The following is a 13,905-nucleotide window of genomic DNA, read 5'->3' as shown; positions in this document are numbered from 1 at the left end:
GAACCACAAGCAGAGAGGGCTACTTGTGAATGTGAACGATCAAAAAGGCATTAGCAAAAAGGAACACGTAGCAAATAGGACTAGCTCAAAAAGCTAGCTGTGATCGCAACCGCAGGAAAAAGATACTCTGACATCTGGCCGGCAGCAGCCAAGCACTTAAATAGGGGCAAGCTTTAATCACTGATTGCCAGCAGCTGCTGCCCTTGGTGCCTCCCAGTACCAGCTTCTAGGGAGACTGTAATCAGGGGGGCAGAAAGTCCGAGTGAAAACCAAGATAAGGGTACAACAGAGTATGACATAACCGCGATAAAAGAGGGACGACTGTACTTGAACAAACTGCTTATGTACGCGTTGTCAATAAGTTTTCGGGGATTTTGAGTCAATTGCTTTAAAAATGTGCTTTAGTATTGGCGCCCTTGATTTGGTGCAATAGGTCAGGCTGGCTGTGTGATCAAACATGGCATATAACAAACTGGTCTGTAGAGTGCGCAAACAAAGAATCCATGCAGTTGTATTGAGTACGACTGTAAAATAATCCACCATGGAGCCAAAGAAAGTCGCGAGTGCCAGCACTTTGGTAGAGAAGGTGAGAAACACGATTGAATTTAGGAGAGAAGTCATAGCAAAACACAAAGGTGGCGTCTGTGAATCACCAGAATCAGCTTTATTGGCCAGGTATATTTAAAAGGTGCCATGTGTATTAATGTGGCCAGAAATGGAACTGCAATCCCGATCAAAATTCAGTAGTGCCCTCCCACTCACCGTGACTGAGATTGCCAGATATGCAGTCGAATCCGACTACAAGGAACTTCAAATGGCAATTGACCAGTCCTACGCTGTAGGTTTCTCTTGTTTATGCTTCTTGCAAGATGGTTTACTAAGTAATTATGCCACATTTAACTGATGTCGATTAGCCAAATGTATTTTTAAAGTTACGCAGCAATATTTTCGTCGGTAGTCAGGACAGATTGTTGGTATTATCCTGCTAAAATGTTTAGTTTGACCGCATGGACCACCATCGAAATAATTATATATAATAATATATATTATATACCGCATAGGCAAGCCAAGGCCAACAGTACAATTACCGACACATTTCGTTCAGCGCATCCAACCTGACGCACTGCATTCTCTTCCATGTACGCACATCCCCATCTTTGAGTGCAGAGTGCAATTCTATGAGCCAACACACGTTACGCATAAACCATATACCCTACTTCCATGTCAATACGGAAAGTAGAAAATCATTACATTTTATACATTATATCGTGCCAAGCAAATACCACCCCACGTGCCTGATGCACATACAGTACAATTAGCCGTGCAAATTTTGGAATGCATTTCCTCAGCGTATCGGCATATTGAGAACGAAATAGATTTTATTTGTCGAAAATATATTTTTGCCCTGTCAGTTGGATGACACATCGACATACAGGCTAATGGGCATATACGTATTTCCCCCGTTAGCTTATATGTCGATGTGTCATTGACCCAGCTAGCATGCTAAGCTACACTAGTGTGATGGTGCTTCGCTCCTAAGAATTTGTTGCACCAACATACTAGCTTTGTTAGACAAGATCATAGACTGTATTGGACAATATAGTTTACATACGAAATGTCCATTTCCATTTATTACAAGCAATAAGAAAACGTAAATGCCTTACTTACCTATCAAGGAGAAAATTAGCAAGTTTGGCGTTGGATGAAAAAATCTTCTCCGCCTTCAATCGTCTCCATCTTTCAAAGGCATCCCCGATACAAATCCTCGTTTTGTTCCTGGCTTTATCATAAATAAGTTGAGAATTGTAACAACACCTTTTAGATTTACTAAGGTCTGACATGTTTAGTAACTTTACCAGTGGCAGTAGCCAGACGAAGGTGGCGGTGCGTAACTGGCAACCTGGATGTGACACACTCACGGACTTTCTAATTGGTCAAACGGTGGAGGGCGGGGCATCGAAATGACAACAATAACAAGATTTCGGGGCTGTAAATCTAACTGTTATCAGTTATAAAGGTATTCGAAAAGAACATGATTTATTAATGCCTTTGGACATATCAGGGCCATTTAATGATGACTTCACATGAAATTATTACTTATGGCACCTTTAACACACAAGGAATTTGACTTGGTAGACTGTGCTCCTTAACGTTAGCATTAGCCGTTGTTAGCATCACAGCGTCAACAGACGACCAACCAAAGTTGTAGAATTCGGGCTTTTGGAGTTTTTTCTTGCCCGGATGTGGGTTTCAGATCAAGGGATGTCATCGGGGTTTGCACTTGTGATTAGGGCTAAATAAATAAACTTTGATTGGGGCGGCGTGGCGAAGTTGGTAGAGTGGCTGTGCCAGCAATCGGAGGGTTGCTGGTTACTGGGGTCCTTCTACCATCCTAGTCACGTCCGTTGTGTCCTTGGGCAAGACACTTCACCCTTGCTCCTGATGGCTGCTGGTTAGCGCCTTGCATGGCAGCTCCCGCCATCAGTGTGTGAATGTGTGTGTGAATGGGTGAATGTGGAAATAGTGTCAAAGCACTTTGAGTACCTTGAAGGTAGAAAAGCGCTATACAAGTAGAACCCATTTATCATTTATTTGATTGATAGATAGAATTCATGTTAACAAAGCTTTGAACTCCCCCAAAAAACAAAAATACTGGTTGGTAGATGAACGTATCCCGTCTGACATTCTGTTTATGATAGAAAAACTGGATTACGATCATTCATACTGAGCGAAAAATCCACCCAAATAATACATTTTTGTACATAATAAAAAATATAAATATAATTTTTACATAAATGTCATTCTCCACAATCAAAACATGTTTAATAATTCAACAGTGCTTCAATTTAACCTTTCACATTTGACAGGCTTTGTACCATCAACATGTTGAATAAAAGTGTGTGTGTGTGTGTGTGTGTGTGTGTGTGTGTGTGTGTGTGTGTGTGTGTGTGTGTGTGTGTGTGTGTGTGTGTGTGTGTGTGTGTGTGTACGTGCATGAACCCAATCAGCTGTGTGAGGAGACACCCCTCCCCGCACTCCACCCACCCTCACAGCGTGATGGACCCCGATCCCGCCGATTGGCCGCCCCGCCTCCACCCTGCCGGTCTCCCATTGGCCAGCGTGCGAGGAGGCGGCTGTTTGTGGCTGTTGCTAAGATCCTGTTGCTAAGACCCCCGCTGTTGCTAGGCGACATGTGATGCATTATGGATGCTTGCTGCTGAGAGCCAATCTGAAATGCTGATGAGTGGGACAGCGTCTCTTTGCGTCCATCAGAGTGGACGCCGTGTGTCTCAAATGGAATACTGTACTTCAGTTAGTGCACTTCAGTGAGTATACTCAGTTCCCGAGTGCATCAGTTCTAATACTGTTGTTGTGTACTTTTTCTTCTTCTCTCCTTTTCAATGGCGATTTGCAACCCATGCGGTCCTTTTCCGCGTACGTGCACTTACAAGACGAATCTACTAAAGGTTTGCGTGTACTAAAACACGTGCAAACTTGATAGCACACACAAAACTGATCCACCAAACGTGTGCGCAAAGGATCAACTCTCTTTAGTGAGCAGAATAACGAGTGCAATCAGTGTCTGTCTTTAAAAATATGCAGAATATATGCTGATCATCAGACCACCCACAATACTGAGAGGAGAAGATGTAACTATAATTATTTAGCTTTTCTCAGGCTGTTCAATCAAAGTTTGTCTTAGAGGACATTTCGCCTCTCACCCATTGACATGGCATTGACAGAAGGGTTGCTCTTTTGCATCTCAACAGTTTTTTTTCACTACAATTGCTATAGGTTGCAATCATGTGATCTAGAGGCACTTTCGGGTTTCAGGCAATGGTCTAAGCCCCTTTAGGCTACTGTTTATTTACTTGCATCAGGGCAGATTTGGGCGTATTTTGAAAGGTTTAGGGGAAAATAAATAGGCGATCATGGAAAAAATAGTGTATTCATATATTATTACTATTATTTTTGAAAGATTTAAAGCATTCATCATCACCAAGATGTCACTGCTCGCTATGACCCCACTTCCTGTGACACAAGGATTTAAAGATTGAAGACACATCCTGTCTTTAAATCTGGAGGGGTCCCCAAAAAATAAGCATTAATCGGTGAAAGACAAAGTTGGACTTATTTGTGAATCGCTGAGTAACGTATTTGATTGACTTTGCTCAAAAAGGTTCAGTATTACTTCTTATTCATATACTTTTCAAATGTTCTTGTAATCAGACAATATTTTCGGTATATAAGATGGCTAATATACCGAAAATATCGTCTGATTACAAGAAAATTCGAAAAGTGTATTTGGTTGACATAACGAGTGCTGTGCTGCTGTGATCGTGACGTGACGCTAATGAGAAAAAGGATGTTTGTTTGCAGTTGATTTCCTGCTAAAAATATTAGTCTAATCTACAATTTATGTCTGCAGTTGTTTTTATGGTAAGAAGATCATACTTTGTCTTATTTTGCTATAATTGTCCCTGTTGTTCAGTAATCATGTTTGCTAGCTATATCAAGATTTAGTACTATACATGCTGTTGAGCCTACGAGAGACTTATTCATTTTGTTTATTAATACTATCAAAAACGTTTTCTTGATGCTAACAAATATTACCAAAGACGCTATAATGTGGTCATATGTGTCGAATAAAGCACTTGGCTTTCCTGCACAACAACAATTAAGCTTTTCGTTTCTGTTTTGAGAAATGGACAACGAAAATACGGTGGATTGGACCAGCATTCACAATATTTATTACTAGGACTTAAAGGCCTACTGAAATGAATTTTTTTTATTTAAACGGGGATAGCGGATCCATTCTATGTGTCATACTTGATCATTTCGCGATATTGCCATATTTTTGCTGAAAGGATTTAGTATAGAACAACGACGATAAAGTTTGCAACTTTTGGTCTCTGATAAAAAAAAAGCCTTGCCCCTACCGGAAGTAGCGTGACGTAGTCAGTTGTTCGCCTCCTCTTATTTTCCTATTGTTTTCCACGCAGCTAGAGCGATTCGGACCGAGAAAGCGACGATTACCCCATTAATTTGAGCGAGGATGAAAGATTTGTGGATGAGGAACGTTAGAGTGACGGACTAGAATGCAGTGAAAGACATATCTTTTTTCGCTCTGACCGTAACTTAGGTACAAGGGCTCATTGGATTCCACACTCTCTCCTTTTTCTATTGTGGATCACGGATTTGTATTTTAAACCACCTCGGATACTATATCCTCTTGAAACTGAGAGTCGAGAACGCGAAATGGACATTCACAGTGACTTTTATATCCACGACAATACATCGGCGAAGCTCTTTAGCTACTGAGCTAATGTGATAGCATCTGGCTCAAATGCAGATAGAAACAAAATAAATAAATCCCTGACTGGAAGGATAGACAGAAGATCAACAATTCTATTAAACCATGTACATGTAACTACACGGTTAATAATTCTCAGCCTGGCAAAGCTTAACAATGCTGTTGATAACTACGCTGAAGCTAACTTAGCAACTTAGCAACCGGACCTCACAGAACTATGATAAAAACATTAGCGCTCCACCTACGCCAGCCAGCCCTCATCTGCTCATCAACACCCGTGCTCACCTGCGTTCCAGCGATCGATGGCGCGACGAAGGACTTCACCCGATCACAGATGCGGTTGGCGGCTAGCATCGGCTAGCGCGTCTGCTATCCAAGTAAGTCCTCCTTGTTGTGTTGCTACAGCCAGTCGCTAATACACCGATCCCACCTACAACTTTCTTCTTTGCAGTCTCCATTGTTCATTAAACAAATTGCAAAAGATTTACCAACACAGATGTCCAGAATACTGTGGAATTATGAAATGAAAAAAGAGCTATTTTGTATTGGCTTCAATGGGCTACCGATACTCCTGTTTCACTGGCTACGTCACGCGCATACGTCATCATCCAAAGGCGTTTTCAACCGGAAGTTTAGCGGGAAATTTAAAATTGCACTTTATAAGTTAACCCGGCCGTATTGACATGTGTTGCAATGTTAAGATTTCATCATTGATGTATAAACTATCAGGCCTTTAACATGACGTTAGTTTATTTGCACAACCAGGTCTTCAAAGTTGTATTTAGGCATAGCAATCGCAACAGAACACAAACTAATTATATTTTTTTTACGTTTAGTTCTGCTCTCAAACACTACTAATGAAGTAGAGAATGAACTCGATTGCATCGCAGAAAGTTTCTCAAGCAAATCAAATGTTCAAACAAACATTTTACAAAGTAATCGCTGCAGACACAAGAATGTCCGATTGTATTCTACAAGATAATGAAACTTATATTTTTAAGAGCCATTTCCTTCAACGTACTTTAGTTTTTTTCCCCTGACTTTATTACCTTTATGAACCACATATTTCGGGACTCTATGCAAGCTCTTTCCTGTCTCTTTACTTGAACACCCAACAACAGAACAACAATATGACATTTTCTGCTCAAACTCTACACTCACTCTCACTTGTTTTAATGTTACGCCCAAGCTGCTTGACAATCGTGTGAGTTAAGCCGTGAAGAAGAAAAATGTACGTGATGTCATATGCAACCCAGGAATAGGGTGGAACCATCCTTGCCCCAGCACACCCTCCTTGTGTTGAAATACAAGTATTTGGGGTTTTGGCACCAGCCACTAGACTAAATCTGACCAATCTAAGTCTATGAGCATGAACTGAAGAAGCGTCCTCGGATGAGAGGTGAAACGCCTTCCAAGACAAACCAAACAGTCCAGTTACGATCAAATGAATGCCCTGAGAATAACATGACCTGGATGAAGAAGAACCATTGAGCATGTTGTGTGGTCTATAAAGACTAAAATTCAACTCTGAGCACTATTTTGCGTCTTTAAAGGCCTACTGAAAGCCACTACTACCGACCACGCAGTCTGATAGTTTCTGATAGTTTATATATCAATGATGAAATCTTAACATTGCAACACATGCCAATACGGCCGGGTTAACTTATAAAGTGCAATTTTAAATTTCCAGTGAAACTTCCGGTTGAAAACGTCTATGTATGATGACGTATGCGCGTGATGTCAATCGTTGAAACAGAAGTATTCGGACACCATTGTATCCAATACAAAAAGATTTGTTTTCATCACAAAATTCCACAGTATTCTGGACATCTGTGTTGGTGAATCTTTTGCAATTTGTTTAATGAACAATGAAGACTGCAAAGAAGAAAGCTGTGTAGGTGGGATCGGTGTATTAGCGGCTGGCTGCAGCAACACAACCAGGAGGACTTTGACTTGGATAGCAGACGCGCTATCCGACGCTAGCCGCCGACCGCATAGATGATCGGGTGAAGTCCTTCGTCGCTCCGTCGATCGCTGGAACGCAGGTGAGCACGGGTGTTGATGAGCAGATGAGGGCTGGCTGGCGTAGGTGGATAGCTATTGTTTTTAGCATAGCTCTGTGAGGTCCCGTAGCTAAGTTAGCTTCAATGGCGTCGTTAGCAACAGCATTTTTAAGCTTCGCCAGGCTGAAAAGCATTAACCGTGTAGTTACAGGTCCATGGTTTAATAGTATTGTTGATTTTCTGTCTATCCTTCCAGTCAGGGGTTTATTTATTTTGTTTCTATCTGCAGTTAAGCCCGATGCTATCACGCTAGCTCCGTAGCTAAAGTGCTTCGCCGATGTATTGTCTTGGACATAAAAGTCACTGTGAATGTCCATTTCGCCTTCTCGACTCTCATTTTCAAGAGGATATAGTATCCGAGGTGGTTTGAAATACAAATTCGTGATCCACAATAGAAAAAGGAGAAAGTGTGGAATCCAATGAGCCCTTGTACCTAAGTTACGGTCAGAGCGAAAAAAGATACGTCCTGCACTGCACTCTAGTCCTTCACTCTCACGTTCCTCATCCACAAATCTTTCATCCTCGCTCAAATTAATGGGGTAATCGTCGCTTTCTCGGTCCGAATCGATCTCGCTGCTGGTGTAAACAATGGGGAAATGTGAGGAGCCTTTCAACCTGTGACGTCACGCTACTTCCGGTACAGGCAAGGCTTTTTTTTATAAGCGACCAAAAGTTGCGAACTTTATCGTCGATGTTCTCTACTGAATCCTTTCAGCAAAAATATGGCAATATTGCGAAATGATCAAGTATGACACATAGAATGGATCTGCTATCCCCGTTTAAATAAAACAATTTCATTTCAGTAGGCCATTAATGAGCACGTCTGACAAGTATGTGTAAACTGACAGTTACACACGGCTGTGAGAAAGGAGGCTAATTTCCTCCATCCTACGTATGCTTGTCAACATATAGGGACAGTCAAAAATAAAAGTATTAGACATATAATGTCAGTACCATCATTTTAATTGTTATAGCTGCTGGACGACTTAAGGGGCTGATTAAAACATTATAATTTGATATATTTTGGTGTCTGCTGGCGTGTTTTCATATAGAAGATATTATTTACAAAAACTGAAAACTTGCCTTTTCCTGCGTCTAGAATCTGGAGGGAACACTTGCAGTTAGTGCCAGCATCTCCCATAAGTGCAATTTAAGCACAAAAAAAAAAAAAAGAAGTGGTTTCCGTTGTAGAGGCACTGCAGGACTGTGTCTAAAATGCCCATAAAAAGTGATACATGTCTGCTGTATGTTTGAAAACATAGCGAAACGGTAAGAGAATGATAAGATGAATGTGCAGTAAATGAGTGTCCACATGGTGAAAGCCAATGAACACTTCATTTAATTAGGGCGGTCTGCACCAGTTATGTCTTAGTAGATAACACCCAACAAGGCCACTAATAGTACACCATAGTAATGTGTACAGCTCCACTAATGGACATTGGAGTGTTACTTTCAAAGGCAAAATTAAAGTATTGCTAGAAACATAATTTTATCCATCCATTTTCTACCGCTTGTCCCTTTCTGGAGCCTATGTATAGTACATGTTCCAAAAAGAAAAAAATAATAAAACACCACCAAAATTAGAGATATTACAAGTCAAAGTGATGAAGCTTAGTGTTACGCTCATGACTTGGTGTAACTAAACATTACCCTATAACAGGGGTCACCAACCTTTTTGAAACCAAGAGCTACTTCTTGGGTACTGATTAATGCGAAGGGCTACCAGTTTGATACACACTTAAATAAATTGCCAGAAATAGCCAATTTGCTCAATTTACCTTTAACTCTATGTTATTATTAATAATTAATGATATTTATCCTTGTGGAAACACTGATCATCTTAATGATTTCTCACAATAAATATATATAGAAACAGATAAATATCAATATGCAACACTTTATTTTTATATTTTCTCTAAGTGCACATTTTTCAAATTGAACATTTTCAAATGATCACTTCTAAGACAGTCTTGTGAAATCACAATATCCCATTTTAACTAGCTAGCCACTAACATTTTTTAACAAATCATGAATTACTTTGCACCATGTTTGTACAAATAATAACTCATGTAAAATACAAAAGTCAACTCTCAAATTTGTAAATAATTCATGTCACACTTTGAACTGGACACCAAATCTGTTATGTTTCTTTGTCAGTTAGTGAAGACCAAGTCTTTAAAATATTTTCTTGGATTTTCAAATTATATTTGAGTTTTGTCTCTCTTAGAATTAAAAATGTCGAGCAAAGCGAGACCAGATTGCTAGTAAATAAATAAAATTTAAAAAATAGAGGCAGCTATTTGAGCTATTTTTAGAACAGGCCAGCGGGCTACTCATCTGGTCCTTACGGGCTACCTGGTGCCCGCGGGCACCGCGTTGGTGACCCCTGCCCTATAACAACCTTTTTGTAGCTGGGGACCGGTCAACGCTTGAAAATTTGTCCCACAGACTGTATTAATCTATATTGATATATAATGTATATATTGTGTTTTTTATGTTGATTTAATTTTTTAAAAAAAAACAAAAAACATTTTTTTATTTTTATTATTATTTTTATTTTTTTTCCATAAAGAAATACAATCAACTTACGGACTGTATCCCTGCAGACTGTATCGATCTATATTGATATATAATGTATATATTGTGTTTTTTATGTTGATTTAATTAAAAAATTTAAAAAAAACAAAACATTTTTTTTATTTTATTTTTTTTTTAAAAAAATTTCCATAAAGAAATACAATCAACTTACGGACTGTATCCCTGCAGACTGTATTGATCTATATTGATACATAATGTATATATTGTGTTTTTTTGTTGATTTAATTAAAAAAAAAAAAAAAAAACTTTTTATTTTATTTTATTATTTATTTATTTTTTTTCCATAAAGAAATACAATCATGCGTGCTTACGGACTGTATCCCTGCAGACTGTATTGATCTATATTGATATATAATGTATATATTGTGTTTTTTATGTTGATTTAATTTAAAAAAAAACAACAAAAAAAACTTTTTTTTAAATTTTATTATTATTATTATTTTTTTCCATAAAGAAATACAATCATGCGTGCTTACGGACTGTATCCCTGCAGACTGTATTGATCTATATTGATATATAATGTATATTTTGTGTTTTTTATGTTGATTTAATTAAAAAAAACAAAACAACATTTATTTATTTTAATTGTTTTTAAAATTTCTTGCGCAGCCCGGTACCAATCGGCCCGGTGGTTGGGGACCACTGCCCTATAAGATGAAGGCAATTGCATTTTATTGATATTTGAAATGTATTCAATGTTTATAAATGAATATTTAAATATACTAAATGTAAAAAAGGGAATAAATATTCAAAATAAGATCATTAATTGAAATCTAGTTTGGTTACGCCATCATGAGCGCAACACAAGGTTGTAAAAGTTTCAACTACAATTCTAAATATGATATCAAAAGCAAACTGAAATCAAATACACACAGCTTAAAGATTGATCAATACCTTTTTAAATTTAGTAATACATAAATATGATGATTTATCAAAATATAAAAGAAATATACCTGAACAGAACGCTCATGATGGTTACACCAAAAAGTAACGCTATGAATCGCGTTTTTCCAAGTTTTGGGGGCATTTTTATGCTATTTCCAAGCATCTCCTTTTTATTATCGTTGATTTTAAATGGTCAAACTAATGGATGTTATATATGCATTTCCTAGTAAACAAAAAAAAAAGTCATATTTATTTTGATTGTTACATTTTGAAGTAAATTTGTGCAAGTAGGTGCGGATGTACCCATTACCAGAGCTGTACACTAATAGTTTGCGCACACAGTTTAGCAGGAGGTATTTGGATCTTAGTAGATCAGGCCCAACGTATGCAAGTGCACCAAATGACATGCTGATATTAGTTGACATGATTTCAGCTCTTTGCTTCCATCTTGGAACACAAAGGTGTCGTGCAGTTGTGCGTCTTCACCTGCTTGGAAGCCATCATGCAGCAGTGTTGTCGCATTTGCACTGGTGAGTAACTTATAGCTCCTGCTTGGTAGGGGAGAGGAGGAAGATAGCAGCAGTGGAAAGAACGCTTACAAGTGTGTGTTCATGTTATGATGAGTGTGTGTGTGTGTGTGTGTGTGTGTGTGTGTGTGTGTGTGTGTGTGTGTGTGTGTGTGTGTGTGTGTGTGTGTGTGTGTGTGTGTGTGTCAAGCTGACCGTGACGAGCTTTCATCAGAAGAACCTGCATCGGCCACTTCCTCTCACCGTCTCTTTTTACTGCCTGTTACTGTTCCTTCCAGAAGTCCATTACTACAAACATCATTACACGTTTATCTTTCTTTGTCAAGACTAGGTCTTTGGCGTGGTTTGCTCTCCCGTGGTGCAAAAGAATTGGAACGGACGTGGCGTGCAGGTAAAGACATAGTTTAATTATTACTATAAACTCAAACAAAAGGTATAAACAAAAGGCGCTCACAGCGGAGGTAAAAAACTTGACTAGAAAACAAAAGGCGCGCACAATGGCGGAGAACTATGAACATTAAACAAACAAAAACTTACGTGACAAGGAACTGTGAACATGGCATGAATGTGTGATGTCGCCAGGACGAACAACAGAAACAGAAAAGCCTATATAGTGACATGATAAGTGAAAACAGGTGCGTGACTAACTGTGAACAGGTGCATGACATGACTGTGAAAACGTGAGACAGGTGTGTGTGAGTCCAAACGTGGAACAGGTGAAACTAATGGTTGCTATGGTGACAAACAAAACCAGGAAGTGAAACCAGGAACTAAGGAAGTGTCCAAAAAACAAAACAGCACATGGCCAAACAAAAACATGAACACAGACATGACAGAACCCCCCCCTTACGGACAGATCCCAGATGTCCAAAAACAAAAAACAGGATCAAGAGTCATGGGAGGGGGGGAGGGGGACATGGCGGTGGATCGCCAGACCAGGTGTCCCCGAATCCACCGGGGCAGAGTCAGGTGGCGACGGCGGGTAGACCGCCGCTGAACCTGACGAGGTGGGCGACCTGGGAATGGCCACATTCGTGGCAGACGAGGAGGTCGGCGCACCTGGCGTGGCGGACGCCCATGGAAAGGCCACATCCTTGGCCGACGAGGAGGTGGGCGCGTTGTCGTGGCAGGCGGCGAAGCTTGGCGTGGTGCGTCAGGCGGCGAAGCTTGGCGTGGTGCGTCAGGCGGCGAAGCTTGGCGTGGCGGGTCTTGACGAGGGTCTTGGTCTTGGCATGGGTCTTGGTCTTGGTCTTGGCGAGGGTCTGGGTCTTGGTCTTGGTCTTGGTCTTGGCGAGGGTCTGGGTCTTGGTCTTGGACTTGGTCTTGGCGTGGTTGGTCTTGGTCTTGGCGTAGTTGGTCTTGGACTTGGTCTTGGTGTGGCTGTGCTTGGACTTGGTCTTGGTTTGGGTCACTTGGCGGGTCTTGGTCTTGGTCACTTGGCGGGTCTTGGTCTTGGTCACTTGGCGGGTCTTGGTCTTGGTCACTTGGCGGGTCTTGGTCTTGGTCACTTGGCGGGTCTTGGTCTTGGCTTTGGTCTTGGCGTGGGGCAGCCACGGGCGGCACTTGGCGGCGTGGGGCAGCCACGGGCGGCACTTGGCGGCGTGGGGCAGCCACGGGCGGCACTTGGCGGCGTGGGGCAGCCACGGGCGGCACTTGGCGGCGTGGGGCAGCCACGGGCGGCACTTGGCGGCGTGGGGCAGCCACGGGCGGCACTTGGCGGCGTGGGGCAGCCACGGGCGGCACTTGGCGGCGTGGGGCTGCGACTGGCGGCACTTGGCGTCGTGAAGCTGCGACTGGCGGCGCTTGGCGTGGAGCAGGTACTGGTGGCGCTTGGCGTGGAGCAGGTACTGGTGGCGCTTGGCGTTGAGCAGGTATTGGTGGCGCTTGGCGTGGAGCAGGTACTGGTGGCGCTTGGCGTGGAGCAGGTACTGGTGGCGCTTGGCGTGGAGCTGGGCGTGGAGCAGGTGGATCTTGGCATGGTCGAAAAACTGGTGGTGGCGGCCGTGCTGGTGGCTGTGGCTTGGCAGGTCGAAAGACAGGTGGTGGGGGTCGTGCTGGAGGCTGTGGCTTGGCGTGACGAAAGACTGGTGGTGGGGGTCGTGCTGGTGGCTGTGGCTTGGCAGGTCGAAAGACAGGTGGTGGTGGTCGTGCTGGAGGCTGTGGCTTGGCGTGACGATGCTGACCCACCCCACCTGAACAATTCCCAGCCCTAGCCCCCCCCTCAAGGAGCGGATCCCAGACGCGCTCCCCGCGGTCTGGAACCGTCTTTTGGGGTGGGCGGAGGGGGTTCAGGAGGAGGGCAGAATCCTCCCCTCTAAATTGTCCAAAAGGTCTTTCGTTCCCCCCCACCTGGGCTTTTGTGGGTGAAAAAAAAATTTCTGACTTGGGCGTGGCATGAGTCCTGGGGGGCGGGGCATGAAAATTGGGTGACTGTGATTGACAGGATCTGATTTCTAAAAACATGTCTTGGTAATATTTAATCATGGATTTAGAGTCTTTGGTTGGATGTGGCTGACAA

This window comes from Entelurus aequoreus, linkage group LG16, assembly GCF_033978785.1.
Source record: "Entelurus aequoreus isolate RoL-2023_Sb linkage group LG16, RoL_Eaeq_v1.1, whole genome shotgun sequence".
NCBI lineage: Eukaryota > Metazoa > Chordata > Actinopteri > Syngnathiformes > Syngnathidae > Entelurus > Entelurus aequoreus.
The sequence above is the reverse complement of the archived record's forward strand: the minus strand, read 5'-3'. Positions refer to the sequence as shown.